Here is a 17,917-nt window from a genome sequence, read left to right as displayed (position 1 = left end):
AAAGTAAACAGTTCCGTAATAAACAGTTGAGTTTTGGTGTGTGATTCATTCCGGCCAGCTCTGCTTTGGAGTCGGAGTTTACAGAGTCTTAGTGTTTAATCGTCTTTTACCTAGAGCCAAGATATATATTTACAAGATAATAATCTTTGCTTTGATAGAACATTCTGAGAAGGTCTTGATGCAATCGCGCGCGTGTGTGTGTGTGTGTGTGTGCGTGTGTGTGTGTGTAATTTAGAAGAAAAAAAAAAGTGTATTATATATTTTTAACATTAACAAAAAAAAAAAATGCTACTTTACATTTCTGTATATAACAAAGTACCCGATCTATAAGGTACACAACAGTACCTAAAACTGGACTTTATGACTTTCTGGATTCCAAGCTATGAATTGTCCCTGAATCCCTGGGTCAATATTAAAGTACCGGTACATGTAAATACAAACTTTTTTTTTTTTTTTTGGGAAGCAGTGGAGGAGGGTTAGACCCTCTGTTGAGTTTTGTCACCAAGGCATAAAGTGAGGTAGAATCAACAGAACAAGCTGAGGAGAGTTCGTTGGGGATACGTATTCCACTGACAACTTTTATGAAAGAGAGACATTTCTTCTCACTTCCTGTTACATCTCAGGGACAGGAAGTGAAGGGAAATCTCTCCAGTAGGACACAGCCCACCTGTAGGTAGGTGCAGTCTGTGTTTTCCACTGCAGGTGGAGCTCGACTACAGTGGCAATGTAGATGGTGGAGGAAGTTGAGAGAAACTGGGTTTCTCTAGCATTTCCTTGGTCACACAGGGCAGTGATCCGATTGCAGGCTCTTGTCCCATGTGACTCTGGCCACCATCTTTGGTCCAGTGGTGTATTTTAGGTTTTGTGCTGCGCTAGGCAACACAAAAATTGTTAGCCCCCCCCCTCTTGTAGAGAGAGCCTGACACCAACCAACACCCCCCCTCCCCTCCACCCCGCTGACCGGCCACCCCTCCCCCTTCCCAGCGAGAAAGGGAAAGACACCTTTACAGCTCCAGACATCCCCCGGAATGAGAGTCTCTGCATACACCGTAAAGCAGCCCGCAACCTCTCTCGGATCCCACCTGGTCCCCATGCCGCGTCTGTCTCCTCTTCTGTCCCATCTTCTGTGGAGCCGTGCTGCCCCCTGGAAAAATGCCACCCTAGGCAAATGCCTTGTTTGCCTTGTGATAAATACACTCCTGCTTGGGTCAGGCATGCTTTACGTGAGTGGCTAGTATAGGGACAGATTCCTTCTCTATCAGGGACAGTGCTAGCGATAGGTTGTGGTATAGTAGGGAGAAAGCAGGGACTACATCTACCTTCTCAGGAAGCTTTCTGTTTGGATTGGACTGGCCAGGCCACGTTCCGCTCCTTGTGGCATATGAAGTCAGGATCTCTTAGTCTCCGGACCGCTGCCTCTACATTGCACATTTGTAAATGGCACTGGGTGGATGATCCTCCCCACCAGGCCTGTTTGTACTGTTGAACTATTTTTTTTTAAATACATCGTTCTTTGCAAATTGGGACTCTGTGGGCTTACTGCCCACCACACCATACTGTACCTACCCAACACACCAAAAATAAGCCAATATGGTTTTTAGGGATCATTCATCAGCCAATTTAGGGTAGAATGCCAACCGCGTTCTCTAGTGGATTTCCCATAGGAATATATGGAGAACTGATTTCATTTATCGTGGAGACGCATGTCTGTACTAAACATTCAAATTCCCTTTCATTTGTAGCTTTAGCGTTTTTCCCCCCTACTGATTAGTCCTAAAATATAGCATGGATTGCCAGAATAAAAATCAGTTTTGTTTTTTTTATACAACACTTTGATGGCCATATATGTGACAATTTATTTTAATTATAGTTTCAATGTAACTTGCTGGATTTGCCTCTTCCCTAACCCAAAATAATTAGTTTCCATACAGAAAATTTCAAATGAACCTGAGCTTTGTCCATGAAAGGCAACACTGCTAAGAGACTGCTAAGCCATTAGTGCTTGGGTTCCCCAAACTAGTCGATCACCCGGTTCAGCCGCAGTTATTTATCTGGTCTGCAGTAAGCCCCCTTTCACATCTTGGCGTTTTTTGTTACGCGATTCCCGAATTGTGAGGTCCCGCTTCATAAAGAATCCCATTATTCTCAATGGCCTGTTATCACCTGTCACCAGAGGCGGACTGACCATTTGGAAACTCGGGCACTGCCCGAGGGCCCGGGGTCAGTAGGGGGCCCCATGAGATGCCCCTGGTACCTTTTTTCATAGGCTTTTTTGAGATTGGGCAAGGACACAGGGGCCCCATGATCCCCTATTGCCCGGGGGCCCCATGAGTTGTCAGTCTGTCCCGGCATATAATGCATGGTGAGCTAGTTAGTAGTTCAAGGGCCTCCCAGATTGGATACAAATTGATCAGATAGTTGAGGGAGGGTCAGTCATCATTACAAACGTTTGTTAAATCTGAAGTTGATTGTGCAGAGGTTGTAACCTGTATAGTGACCCTACAAATCCTGGAGGCCATGATGTCTGGAGACCTGACAATTAAAAGTCTTCTTTTAAAGTTTCATTACCCTTTTAATTTCATCAGACCCTTTCCCCTCCTAGTTGGTGACCAGAAGAAAAACAGCTAACGGCCAGCACAGCAAACGCCTCTATTTGTGTATAACTATGGTGTTTGTATGGGGGAATGTTTCAACACAGGGAAATTGTTCTTTCCCAATAGACTTTAATGAGAGTGCTTGAGAAAATGGGTTTTTTGGTCCTTTTTCCAGGCACTCCCCTTTAAAAGTCTGAGACCAAAACAACGTTTGTTCCTGGACTAGAAGTGACGTGTAAAAAGTGGGGTACAGTTGTGCAATTGAAGGGGAAAAAAAACCAAAAACTAAATTTGATGGCTATGCGTAATGTATAAAATGTTAATTATGCGCCTGTGACAAACATCTGTGCTTTTAAAAAGAAAATTGCCAAAACGTTTCTAATATATGCAGCTCTTATATCATCATCTACACCTAGTGGCCATAATGTCGTTTTTTTTTTTTTTTGGTTTGTTTTTTTTTCCAGATTGACGATATAGGAACTACATTTATCAGAGAATGTATGGATGGTTGTTACATCTGCACAACAAACGTTTTATATATAGATCCCTATGTGTGGATGGAGTTTAATAAACAGGGAGGCTGTAAAAAGGCATTGCAGTCTATAGGGAGAACAGTCTACTAAAGCTTAACCACCAGGAGTGGACTGACAACTCATGGGGCCCCCGGGCAATAGTGGATCATGGGGCCCCTGTGTCCTTGCCCAAACTCAAAAAAGCCTATGGAAAAGGTACCAGGGGCATCTCATGGGGGCCCCCTACTGACCCCCGGCCCTCGGGCAGTGCCTGAGTTTCCAAATGGTCAGTCCGCCCCTGTTAACCACCCAAAGTCACACAAAGAGCACTTGTGACTTAGACTGGAAGGGCCGGTTCATTCAAAAAAGTGGTTCAAGATAATAGGTGCCTTTTATGCGTGGTTCCCGTACCTCATGTGAACACGCTGCCCTTGTGAGACATGCCTGGGTACCATTTAATTGCTGACACCTCAAATGCAGTACGTTTTGAGGCCACCTGACCACATGGGGCCACAGTCCATGCAGTTTGCTGTGGTGCAATTTGTAAAAGTAGTGATTGCACTACTTTTATGCACGTTTTCCGTGCGTTTGGCAACCCTATGAAATGAATGGGCTGTCAAAATCAAACCACACGGGGCTGATGCATTAATGTGTCTCTTGTAAAGGTACGGTCCAATCAAAAGTGAAATTTAAAAGCTGGGATGATTTAACCACTTTCCCACCGTGCTATAGCTGATTATATGGCCACAGCGTGGCTCTCCAGTTCTAGGAGGGTGTTCCTGGACGTCCCCCCACGTGTGTGCCTCCTATGCATTGGGGGTGCTCTGTGACCGTTGTGTGCCTTGGACACAGATCGAGGTAAAGGGCCAATCGCAGCAGCCCTTTACCATGTGTCCAATCATAGCTATCACAGTGTAAACAGACTCCATTACTTTGCTGGTCAGTGGCTTTCCCTTCCTCACACAGAGACTGTGTGTGGGGGAAAGAGAGCCGGATCTGTGAGGGGCACAATGAGTACAGTATTTTACACTGATACATAGTGCCTTGATTATCCGTGCAGCCCCATCAATGCCCTTCACTGTCACCTTATCAGTGCAGCCTCGTCCGTGCCCACCAGTGCAGCCTCGTCCGTGCCCACCAGTGCAGCCTCGTCCGTGCCCACCAGTGCAGCCTCGTCCGTGCCCACCAGTGCAGCCTCGTCCGTGCCCACCAGTGCAGCCTCGTCCGTGCCCACCAGTGCAGCCTCGTCCGTGCCCACCAGTGCAGCCTCGTCCGTGCCCACCAGTGCAGCCTCGTCCGTGCCCACCAGTGCAGCCTCGTCCGTGCCCACCTGTGCAGCCTCATCCGTGCCCACCTGTGCAGCCTCATCAGTGCCCTAACTGTCAGTGCAGCCCCATCAGTGTGGCTTATCTGTGCTGACTCATCAGTTCAGCCTCATCAGTGCCCATCAGTAAAGAAGAAAATTTAATTTGCTAAATTTTATAACAAACTAAGAAAAACTTGTTTTTTTTTTTTTTTCAAAATGTTCAGTATTTTTTGGTTTAGCCAAAAAATAAGAAACCTAGTGGTGATTTAAATACTATCAAAAGAAAGCGCTATCTTTCTTGAAAAAAAAAAAAGAGAGAAGGTTAAGTGCTGAAATCTGAACATTGGCCAGGGCAGGAAGGGGGTGAAAGTGTTTGGCATTGAAGTGGTTAAAACATGTAATGTAGTTGTGTGTTCCTTTTTAAAAACAAATTTATTTATTCATACAACTAGCCTAAATACCTAAATCTACCTTGACAACCCATCTGGCTACAGAGTTGGGCTTTAAAATGTACCTAAATTGATTATGGGTTTAGTGGTCAGTGGTTGGAACCATTGGCAGGTTTGTATTGGTTGGCAGTTTGTGTCTCCAATAGGGAGGTGGACTATCTCATTTTGTACTGGGGACCCCTTTCAATGGGGCTGCAGAAGGAAAATCCAATACTTTAAGTTGTTATGACAACAGAAATAGAGGGGAACCTTCCAATGGGGACACATTGTTCCAGTGACCGCTGTCCAAAAGGGCATTTTCCTTCACTGTCTACCAGGGGCGGACTGACAACTCATGGGGCCCCCGGGCAGTAGGGGATCATGCGGCCCCTGTGTCCTTGCCCAAACTCAAAAAAGCCTATGAAAAAGGTACCAGGGGCATCTCATGGGGCCCCCTACTGACCTCGGTCAGTGCCCGAGTTTCCAAATGGTCAGTCCGCCCCTGCTGTCTACCAGAGAAGAAGTGAAAGGAAATCTCCCATTCACACCGGAGTGTTTTGTGTGCTTCCAAAAACTCTTTAAAGATGGAAAAATCCCATTATTCCAAAAGGGCCGATTCACACCTGCGTAAAGCTCAAAAAAGTACATGGGCTTTTTTCAAGGCAGAATAGTATGTTTTTGGTCCCAGAGGGTGCCTGAAAATTGCTTGAAAAAAGTACATTTATATGTGGTTTTAAGGCTTTTCCAAAAAAAAGTCTATAAGGTCAAAAACACAGTTTTGCTCCTGTACTACAAATTGTGCAGAAAAGACATCTCTAAATTATTATTATACAGGATTTATATAGCACCAACAGTTTGTGCCGCGCTTTACAAAATGAAGGCAGACATTCTAGTTCCAATACAATTTGGTACAAGAGGAAACAAAGGGCCCGGCTTGTTCGAGCTTACCTGGCTATGTTCACATTCAAGTATGAATAAAGGATAATGGGGCACAGATGGCAAAAAAAAAAAACGAATGGGTTTTTGTAATTCCCTGGTTTATTCATAATGGAGTAAAGGTTTTGGCTTTAGTTATAGTTTTCAAATAAAATGATTGGATTTTCAGACTTTTACACAATTGCTCTTTGCTAAATAGCATTACCTGATTAGTTTCACTTGTTGAGTGGGATACCTCTTGGAAAAATTCACAATATATGTTACAGGAGCTAGCAGCTTGGTAACATTAAAATACGAGGGTTGTACCAAAAGTAATGTGAAAGTGGGCGTAACTTTTTTTTTTTTAACTTTCATAGGTCAATAAAAATTTCACATCTTGGTAGAATAACTCTTCCTCTATAGTAACTCTTCTTGTTTTTTCTTTCATTGCAGGTAAATAATGGTTTCCAAGCAAAATCAATGCGCCGTCATTGAGTTCTTGACAAAGGAGGGGTGCAGGCTGTCCGACATTCACAGAAGACTATAGAATGTTTACGGAGATAACACCATTGATAACAGTCGCCAATGAAAAGATATTGCTCTTGTCAATGGTGTCATCTCTGTAAACATTCTGTAATCTTCTGCACCCCTCCTTCATAAAGAACTCAATGACGGCACGTTGCTTCTGCTTGGAATCCATTATTTACCTGCAATGAAAAAGGAAGGAGAGGTTACTATAGCAGAGCTACTCTACCAACGCATACAATTAGAAAAACCTATGTAAGTTAAAGAAAAAAAAGTTATGCTCATTTTTTAATTACTTTCAGTATATCACTCCTATTATAAATTGTTGATATTGTTCTCGTTCTTATGTTTTGCTAAAAGTGTTCATTCCATGGGTGTTTCCTTATCTTCATTCAGTCTATTCTCACTGCCACTTGATTTATTAAAGTGAATGTATAGCCAAAACCTCCTTTTTTTTTTTTTTTTTTCTTTTTTTTTTTACTTGCTTTGGAAAGATTATGGAAGGGTGAAACCCATTGGGGAAATTTCCCTTCAAAGACAAAACCGTTCGAGGAAATCTAAAACTGAATTCCCAGTACTATGATCTACAGCAAGTAGGGTTCCCCAGAGGTTGCTTGGGGGTTCTTTTGAGCAGTTACAAATTTAATTGATCTACTGCCTATAATGACTACCGATGTAAGGGAGCAATTTTCCCATTAAAATTGGAAGTGTGGGGGGGGGGGGATCATTTCTACACTCACCATCCATATAGAGTCATTTCTCTACTGGCCACATATATAAGGGACCCTTTTCCATTTACTAGTGTGGGAAACATAAATATTCTCAGACTGTGTGTCTTTTGTGAACATTAATATTTAATTTTCATGATTATCACTGACAGAGTGAGGGAGTAACGTAAAAGGGTAGACAAAAAGCAGATACTCTACTGTACTGCAGGCCCTGAACCCCAGCCATCACCCATAACAGGAGCCAATTCCCTATAGTCCTGCTAAAATAGTTTGTACAACAGCTTCAATGAGGAAAGGGGGATCGCTCGCTATATTGGTAGCCTATGAGTACTACTATATTGGGTACCCTATGAGTAAGCGCCTTACCAAGTGAAACACGTTAGTTGGTTGCATCACAGATGGACTGGTCTGTTCGTTGAATAGATTAACATTTTTGGGGGTTCCAGTATAGTGAGTGGTTCCCCCTTCCTCTTTGAAGCTGTTAAATATTATAAAATGGTTGCCTCCTGGTGTTGACTATCCTAGGTATAGCACATTCTTTATTCTTTTATTTAAAACTTTCAACAACCTACTTGTCATGATATTTTATTGGAAATTGTAGATCTAATACATTTTTAGCAGGGTTCCCCCGAGAACTTTGAAATTATTTTGAGGTTCCCACCAGGGTAGAAAGGTTGGGAAAGGCTGATCTAAAGCTTATGGTACATTAGCACGAAGTTCAGTTGAAGAATGCTCCTTATACCTGTGGGCAATTGGGAGAATCACTGCCTTATTGATTGTTCTAAAGATCATTGGTGTCAGTGGTTGCCTACGAGTAGAAATCACTCATTGCTCAAGGAACCCCTAGCAATCTATGGAGGAACCCTAGAAAGGCAGATCTAGACACAGTATTTGTCATTTGCCGGCTCGCGCCAGGCTACAGGCGCTAGGTCCTGGCCGGCCGCGGCGGAGGGGAACTTGCGCATGCGCTGGGTGCCGCGGGTGCGCGCCGATCACCAATGACAGCGCAGGGCACGGTATTTAAAGATGCCCTGCGCTGACACTGGTTGCCGTTAGGTCTATCCTGTGTTCCCCTGCTTCTGTTCCTGTGTAGATTGACTGACTGTTGCTGACCCGGATTGCCTCTGACTTGCTGTATTCTCCTGCCCTGACCCCTGGCTTGCCTGACCTCTCTTTGGATTGCCCCTATTGGATCTGAAACTCTGGTATTGACCCTGTGTGTGACCCGACTCTCCTCTGCCTGCCACCTTGTACCTCGCTGCTCCCACGGTAACGACCCGGCCTGTCTGACCACGAAATTATCATTCATCCATCCGTCCATCCATCCTGCTCGGGCCCGTTTGGCCTCTTCACATCAGGCTCTCCTCTTGTAGATATCCCCTGCGGACCCCTCTGCCATGGGTGGGAGTACTCGGAGGTCATGACCTGGTTCTGGTCTGCTCCAAGTCCATCCCCACCATCAGGGGCCCTGGTGAACAAGTAGATCGGGACTTAGACTCCACGCTCTGAGGAATCCTGTCCGGTGGACTGCCAGAGGTACCGCCACGTGGATCATTACAGTATTATTAGACACAGTATTATTAGGTACTATATTTATGTCTGCCTATTCAGGGCAATTAAAAGCAGAGTAAAGTAACAGGTTTTTTGGTTTTTTTTAACCCCCCCCACCCCTCACCCCTTGCTGCTCATCCCCTGCTGCTGCTTCTTTTGTTGGAGATTTGAGTTGCAGCCCTGTGTAAGTTCTGTGACAGAGCTTACACTAGGTGAATGATGACATCACCCCCCTTTTGTGAGAGTGTTCAAGTTTGGCCATTGGCCACAGTGCATGCTGGCAGGAGGTCCCAGTCTTCTCCATTTTTGAAAAGTCTAGGCATTTCGTGAAGGCTCCCAACCGCAATAGGGGGAGCTTGGTGAAGGTGTGTGTAAGTGGACAGGAGGCTGGATGTGGGTGGGGCAGTGCTTTCAAAAGCCTTTTAAAAGTATAGTTGTCACAAACCTAGGCAACTTAAGCAAAAAACATCCATTAGCAAACAAGAGTAGAACAAGTTTTAGGCATGCGAAGATGTATACACAGCTTATCTTTTTTCTGTTAGTCCAGCTTGGCTCCTCCAATTTCGGGCATGCCTATTGGTCCTTTTTTATAGGACTTCTGTCATTGGAGAAATAAGTAATCTATCTTTGTCATGCTCTCCTGAAAATGATTGGTAAATTTTAAACCTCACAAAAGGCTCATTAAACGTCACGAAAGGCCCATTCACACTGGTGCATTGGGTTAATGCGCAAGCAGAATGCTGTGTGTGTTAAGGCAGTCCATTCATTTGAATTTGCTCACAATGCATCAAACCTCCCTAAAAAAAAAAAAAAAAAAAAAAAAAAGTGTGCATGTCCCATGTTTTTGGAATGCAACACACCCCAGTGCATGGTAGTGCATTGCTATTGTAGTCTACTGAAAAACAGTTCCAAGGTGTGTTAGAGTGCAACTAATAATGAATGGCACTGGATCACACCACCGTGTGAATGGGCCCCGACTTGGAGCTCAAGGGCTACTTTTTAATTAGAATTAAAAAAAAAAATTATATTGTTGTGTATTGTAATATTTTAGTTATTGGGAGATCAGCTTTTAGTGTACAAGCAAAATATGACTGGAAAATGTATAATTCCTTTCTCCAAAACGTTCTGACTATGGGTTGGTCTGCATAGGTTGTGTTTTACAAGTGTAAGTTGCATAATTCCATATTCACAGCAAGTTCATGTGAAAGTGAAATTAATGTTCGTAGAATAATATATTAAACGACTTAAAAGATAAATTATACATCATATGGGCAGATTATCAGCAAAGTATAGGGTGGGTAACATTTTCAATCACACCTGATGTTAAACGTGTTTGCAGCAAACAGAATGAAATCTCACTAGACTAATGGGCGGTGGCTCGTTGATTAGTGTGCAACACTCTTCAGATTAATACTTTTCTTTAGTGGTCATTTAATCTGTAGCACTGTCACTCACCTAATATAATTCTTGTACAGAGACATCTTGAATTTGATCCAGATAATGCCAGTTTATGACAAGGACATTATTCTGTTTAGTTATATTTATTCTGTTTAATGAAATGGTTACTCGGCCTGGTGGACACCATAGTTGTTCCATTGGGAAGAACATCCATAATATTCTCTTACTGAAAGGCAGAAGGTGCCATGGTTTATGAGATGGGATTCTCTGTCTGCTATGTTGTTCTTGCCCTAAAAAGGCAAGTGTTTTTTTTTTTTTTTTTTTTTTTTTTCACTCTATGGTAAAAAGATCATAAGGGACAATCCCTTGAGTTGACGGGGGGGGGGGGGGGGAGAAAAAAAATGGTGCATATGGTGCTGCAAACATCAATAGTGGTATGTCTAGGACTGTAGCTGCTTGTTCAATATTTACAGGATGATTTGGGGGGGGGGGGGTGTTTGTTTGTGTGTGTGTGTGTGTGGTGTGTGTGTTTTTTTGTTTTTTTAATCGGAGTATCAGCCCATAATTATTATTATTTATTACAGGTACTTATATAGCGCTGATGATTTACGCAGTGCTTTATCTGTATTTATCAAGGCTCTGTCCTCGGGCCCCTTCGCTTCTCCATCTACACCTCCTCCCTTGGCCAACTCATACACTCTCACGGCTTCAACTATCACCTGTATGCCGACGACACACAAATCTATCTCTCAACCCCCCACCTCACCCCCTCGGTCTCTGCCCGAATCACACACCTACTGAGCGACATATCAGACTGGATGTCGCTCCACTTCCTTAAACTGAACCTCTCCAAAACCGAGTTTCTTGTCTTCCCCCCAGCCCGGACACCACCCCCCATTGACGTCTCCATCACATCCAACAATGCCACCATCAAACCCGCTCTGCAGGCCAGAGTACTTGGTGTCATTCTGGACTCCAACCTATCCTTCCAGCCCCAAGTCCAATCTGTAACAAAATCGTGCAGACTCCACCTCCGCAACATCGCCAAAATCCGCACGTTCCTAACTCCAGAAACCACTAAACAGCTCATCCACTCCCTCATCATATCACGACTCGACTACTGCAACTCCCTCCTCACTGGCCTGCCTCACCGCTGGCTATCCCCGCTTCAGTCGATCCTGAATACGGCTGCCAGACTCATTCACCTTTCCAACAGCTCCATCACCGCCACCCCCCTCTGCCAATCCCTTCACTGGCTTCCGATTCCGCAACGGATCAAATTCAAAATCCTAACACTGATGTACAAAGCCGTCCACCATACTGCCCGAACTACATCACTGACCTAATATCCAAGTACCACCCAACACGCACACTCCGCTCCTCACAAGACCTCCTTCTCTCTAGTTCCCTGGTCTCCTCCTCCCATGCCCACCTCCAGGGTGTCACCCATCCTCTGGAACTCCCTGCCCCAACCCATCAGATTTTCACCTACTCTCCTCTCCTTTAGACGCACCCTGAAAACCCATCTCTTCAGGGAAGCCTACCCCACCCCCTGCTAACTTGCCAACCTCCTCCACTCTTCCTACCACTCCATCCCCCATAGCTATCTCCTCCTGTGCCACCATCCCCTCCCTCCTAGATTGTAAGCTCCAAAGAGCAGGGCCCTCAATCCCCTCATGTTTTGCATTGTATTGGTATTGTTCTGTCACATGTTCTGTCCCCCTTTGTAATGTACAGCGCTGAGCGAACTATTGGCGCTTTATAAATACTGTATTATAATAATAATTTATATTGTAAATTCACATCAGTCCGTAACCCTCAAGGGGCGTACAATCTAAGGTCCCTAACTCACATTCATACATACACATACTAGGGACAATTTAGACAGGAGCCAATTAACCTACCAGCATGTCTTTGGAGTGTGGGAGGAAACCGGAGTACCCATGCAGGCAACATTCAAACTCCAGGCAGGTGATGCCATGGTTGAGATTTGAACCAATGACCCTAGCACTGCCAGGCAGAATTGCTAACCATTTAGCCACTGTGCTGCCCAAAACGATTTATGATTTAGCATTATTTTGGTATCTTTGTATGGAGCGGTGTTTTTAGGACCTGTTCAGACAACGGAGGGCCACATAAGTCTCAACATGGGTGTTCATAATTTGAGATTTCTCTTAACTCCCAGCACTTTGGGGCACCAGACATTCTCTGAATAAACCACAAACTGACTCACCATAATTTTGTTTTAGAAGGTGGCAACGTATTTCTGAAGTAGCACTGGGTCCAGGGGCGGACTGACCATTTGGAAACTCGGGCACTGCCCGAAGGCCCGGGGTCAGTAGGGGGCACCACGAGATGCCCCTGGTACCTTTTTTTTCATAGGCTTTTTTGAGTTTGGGCAAGGACACAGGGGCCCCATGATCCCCTATTGCCCGGGGGCCCCATGAATTGTCAGTCCGCCCCTGACTGGGTCAACAATATTTAATATTTTTTGAGAGTGGAAAATAATTGAATATACTACACAGAACATTGAGAACATTGCAACCTACCTACAGGGCTGTATTTACCATATGGACACTTGTGGGCCAGTGCCTAGGGGCAGCAGGCTAGCAGTAAGGTGGCACAAAGCCTCAAAGTTTACAAGTTGTGATAATGTGTTCTTTTTCTAATTTAATTCTCTAGGTAAATAAACATAGGAACTATAGAGGAAGTGTGTAGGGTATGTTGAGAAAGAGAGCCAAGTCACTGAAGTTCAAGAAACCTGAAACCAGTTCTAATTACTCTTGTCTTTTGGTCTTTACAATTGAAAAGCAGCTGTGAATATATAGTAGAGGGCATGCTGCTTCTGGTAGCACATTCTAAAATAATTGCAGGATGCAAAGTGCAGAGCTTGTACAAAGGGTGTCATCATTCCCATATACCTAGGATGGCGTGATGTTTCAATACAGCCATGCCTACCTTTATGCGAACAGAACAGCCAACCACTGTGTACATAGGTCCTCCAAAATCCTATGGGATTGATGCCATGTGATGCCATTCATTTTTAGAGGATCACATTCAATCCTCAGTGGACAGCAGTTCTGCAAAGGACCTCCCAAGACAGAAGGTCTCCAAGTCTAGTCCTTCCAAGCCTTACTGATGGTCCTTATCTACTGTGGTTTGACTATAAATCCGTGGAAACGCATAACATTGATGCCTTTACATAAAAGTCCTACGTTCCCCAAGATCTAGGGGGTTAATTATTATTTATTATTATACAGGATTTATATAGCGCCAACAGTTTGCGCAGCGCTTTACAATATAATGGAGACAGTACAATTACAATACATTTCAGTACAGAAGGAATAGGAGGGCCCGGCTCGTGGAGCTTACAATCTAAAGGAAGGGGGAGGTAATACAAAAGGTGATAGCTGCGGGGGATGATCTGGCGGAGGTGATTCAAGTACAGTTCTTAGGTGGAGGGTGGGGTAGGCTTCCCTGAAGAAGTGAGTTTTCAAAGATCCCCTAAAGGCAGACAGCGTGGGGGCTGACCAGACATGCTGTGGTAGGGAGTTCCAGAGGATGGGAGAGGCTCTGGAGAAGTCCTGGAGGCAAGCGTGGGAGTAGGTGATGAGGGAGCTAGAAAGGAGGATATCATGGGAGGAGCGGAGTGGGCGATTTGGGCGGTATCTGTGGATGAGGTTGGTGATGTAGCTATGGGCAGTGTTGTGGATGGCTTTGTAAGCTGTGATTAGTATTTTGAATTTTATACATTGGGTTAGTGCAGTGGTGGGCAACCTTTTTTTTTTTTCAACTGAGCCAAATCTCGCCAAAACCACAATTGAAATTTATTTTGAGAGCCACATTTTTAAAACTGAAAATACATCCCCCATATAGTAATTCATCCCCCATATAGTAATTCATCCCCCATATAGTAATTCATCCCCCATATAGTAATTCATCCCCCCTATAGTAATTCATTCCCCATATTGTGTCAATTCACTTACCTTTGCTCCACGCGTTCCTCTCGCCGTGTTCCCGTGCCGTTCCGGTCTTCAGGGCGGACTGTGAGAGGAGAGGAGTTCGTCACGCTGCCCCGCCTACATCCTGACAGCCAATGTTTGCCACGCTCCGCGGGCCGGATTAAAAGGTCCGCCGGGCCGTAGTTTGCCCATTGCTGGGCTAGCTGCAGAGTCCTGACTTTTGGGGCGGCCGCCCGAGAGGAGGGAGGGGAGCGGGCGCCCAGCACACAGAAGAGCCGCATTGAAGTGTGTAAAGAGCCGCATGTGGCTCGCGAGCCGCGGCTTGCCGACCACTGGGTTAGTGGAAGCCAGTGGAGGGATTGGCAGAGAGGGGCAGCAGTCGTTGATCGGTTGGTAAGGTGTATGAGTCTAGTTAATGCTTTGTGATGTCATTGTTTCTCAAAGGATCTAATTGGCTCCTCAGCAAAGAGCAATTCTCCAAATTCCGAACAGGAGGTCCATCAGTCCATTCCTTAGGCTTTGCTGGTGCTACCTATACACTTAGTGCTCCCCTATTGACTTGAATTAGTTCTCTTAATCTCGGTCCTGATCCGTCTGTGTGTGGGTCTCTTGCAATAACTGGCGGTAATGCTCAAAAATAAAATGAACCTGCCAATAGTGTGATACCATTCCAAGATGTAAAGGTAGTCCTCTTTATTTATAAAATTGCACTCACATTAACACTGGACACTAATGCAGTGTCAATACCTAACCATTGAAAAGCACAGCGGTTCCTCCCACCAATCTTTAAGTTTCCTGCCGAAACCAAAAATGACGTCACCTGGCTCCACTACATGCTGTGTGTCATGTGACCAGTGACGCAACATGTAACTGGACTCGCATAACCACCAAAGTTTTGGATGCACTGTTGCAATATTAATAATACTTTGTTGTGATATTTAGTTGGCGTGCACAGTGCACATTCCTATATACATTGTTTGATATATTTATTATTTATGTGATTATTATGCAAATGCCTTATTTTTCACGTTTTTTAATTTTGAATAGCATTGGTAGGGACTTAAAGGGTAGCGCTACACCATCCACTATAAAAAAGCATAGCATAACATTGATACATAATTTATATACACTCACCGGCCACTTTTAGGTAGACCTGTTTAAATGCTTGGTAACACAAATTGCTAATCATCAATCACAGCAACTCAATGCATTTAGGCATCTAGAAATGGTGAAGATGACTTGCTGAAGTTCAAACTGAGCATAAGAAAGGGGATTTAAGTGACTTTGGATGTGGCATGGTTGTTGGTGCCAGACGGGCTGGTCTGAGTATTTAAAAAACTGCTGATCCACTGGGATTTTCACACACAACCATCTCTAGGGAAATCGAGACTCATCAGACTAGGCAACGTTTTCCCCATCTTTTTATTGTCTGATTTTTGTGAGCCTGTGCGAATTCTAGCCTCCGTTTCCTGTTCTTAGCTGACAGTAGTGGCACCTAGTGTGGTGTTCTGCTGCTGTAGTCCATCTGCTTTAGTGCCAAGTCATACCGCTGTGATTTCAGGTGCGATTTGCGACTTGAAATCGCATCTAATGAATGACAGCGTATTAACATGTGAGATTTGCTGCAGCGTGATTTCTAAAGTAGTTCTTGCATTACGTTTTCTGCAGTTTTCTTGCAGTTTCACATACAAAAAATATAATGGAAACCGCACTGCACATTGCAAGAAATCATTGAAAAAAATCACAAGTAGCAGTAAAGTCTTCAGAAATTGCACCTGAAATCTCACTGAAATTTTACACAAATCACGTGATTTTAAATCGCAGCGGTGTGACTTAACCTCTTGCCGTCCGCCTGCTGTTTATAAACGGCAGGGCGGTGGCAGTCCAGGGGCGGGTTGCCGTTCATAAACGGCACCCGCCTTTTCTAGCTGTGCGCGCTCCCTGGGAGCGCGCACCACCGCGATCCGGTACCCGCTGTGTCCTCCGGACACAGTGAAACACCGATCGTCGGACGGGACCTCTGTACGAGGTCCCGATCGTGTGATCACTGATTGGCGAATCAGTGATCACATGCAAAGTAGTAAGCAAGATGTCACTTGTGACATCATTGCTTACTACATGTGAAATCTGTGAATGATCACAGAGGTCACATGGTACAGGGCTATTCACAACAGCCTTGTACCATGTGACAAGCTGTGACCAATCACAGCTCACTCAGTATTTCTCAATGACTGCAAGAATGCAGACAGAGAGAAAGAGAAATGATTGCTTTTACATCCTATATGGGTGTAAAAGCAATCGGTGTAAAAAAAAAAAAAAAAATCTTCATCACCCCCCACAAGTAGTACAGTGTCACCATGGTGACACTGTACTGCTAGGGTGACAGTATGTTAAAAAATAAAATAAAAATAAAAAATAATAATATAAAAAAATAAAATAAAAATGTTTAAAAATTATAATTTTTGATTATAAACTAATTTTGGATTTTTTTTTTTTTTGCTAAAAAAATAACGGAATAAATTTTGGCCAAGATTTAGGATGAAATATTATTTATTTGCAAAATTTTATAAAAAAAACAAACACTTTTTTTCAAAATTTTTGGACATTTTCATTTGCATAGTAAAAAAAATAAAAATCCCAGCGGTGAATAAATACCACCAAAATAAAGCTTTATCTGTCTCAAAAAAATGGTAAAAAATTCATATGGGTACAGTATTGCATGACCGCGCAATTGTCATTCAAAGTGTGATAGCACTGAAAGCTGAAAATTGCCCTGGACAGGAAGAGGGTAAAAGTGTCCGGACAGGAAGTGGTTAAGATTCAACCTGATGGTGTTCTGCATTCCTTGGTTGTAATGAGTGGTTATTTGAGGTACTGTTGCCTTTCTATCATCTCTAACCAGTCTGCCCATTCTCCTCTGGCCTCTGACACCAGCAAGGCATTTTCCTCCACAAAACTGCCACTTACTGGATATTTTCTCTTTTTCGGACCATTCTCTGTAAACCCTAGAGATGGTTGTGTGTGAAAATCCCAGTAGATCAGCAGTTTTTGAAATACTCAGACAAGCCCGTCTTTCACCAACAACTATGTCACTTAAATCTCCTTTCTGATGCTCGGTTTGAACTTCAAGTCCTCTTCACCATGTCTAGATGCCTAAATGCATTGAGTTGCTGTCATGTGATTGGCTGATTAGCAATTTGTGTTACCAAGCAATTGAACAGGTGTACCTAATAAAGTGGCCAGTGAGTGTATATACATATATAAAAGTCCTAAATGCCCCAAAATCTAGGGGTTAATGCCTTGTGATGTTGTTAGTTCTCAGAGGATCTCATTGGCTTCTCCGTAATGAGCAATTCTGCAAGGACTGCCTAAGGACAGGAGGTCCATCGGTGCAGTTCATTCCTTAGGCCTTACTGGTGCTATTTTTGCACCCCTTATTTATTTATTTCAGGTACTTATATATCACCGTCAATTTGCGCAGCACTTTACATATATATTGTACATTCACATCAGTCCCTAACCCTCAAGGGGCGTACAATCTAAGGTCCCTAACTCACATTCATATACAAGGGCCAATTTAGACAGGATCCAATTAACCTACCAGCATGTCTTTGGAGTGTGGGAGGAAACCGGAGTACTCGGAGGAAACCCACGCAGGCACAGGGAGAACTTGCAAACTCCAGGCAGGTGGTGCCGTGGTTGGGATTCGTACCAACGACTCTAGTACTGCCAGGCGGAAGTCCTAACCATTTAGCCGCTGTGCTGCCCACACCTTATGTACTGGGCTTTGAATATAAATGCCTGAAAACACATAATATTGATGGTTTTACATAAATGCCTGAAAACACATAATATTGATGGTTTTACATAAATGCCTGAAAACACATAATAATGATGGTTTTACATAAATGCCTGAAAACACATAATATTGATGGTTTTACATAAATGCCTGAAAACACATATTGATGGTTTTACATAAATGCCTGAAAACACATAAT

At 43.8% G+C, this 17,917-nt stretch overlaps 1 protein-coding gene across 1 annotated transcript in view; it reads left to right on the top strand.

Moving 5' to 3' along the window:
- Positions 1-17,917, top strand: part of BMP2 (bone morphogenetic protein 2) — a 77,249-nt gene that overhangs the window by 51,561 nt on the left and 7,771 nt on the right. The window lies entirely within an intron of this gene.

Source organism: Staurois parvus, unplaced genomic scaffold (genome assembly GCF_062004578.1).
Source record: "Staurois parvus isolate SC_StPar_1 unplaced genomic scaffold, SC_StPar_1.0 ptg000248l, whole genome shotgun sequence".
NCBI classification, from domain to species: Eukaryota; Metazoa; Chordata; class Amphibia; order Anura; family Ranidae; genus Staurois; species Staurois parvus.
This window is presented reverse-complemented; position numbering and strand designations above follow the sequence as displayed.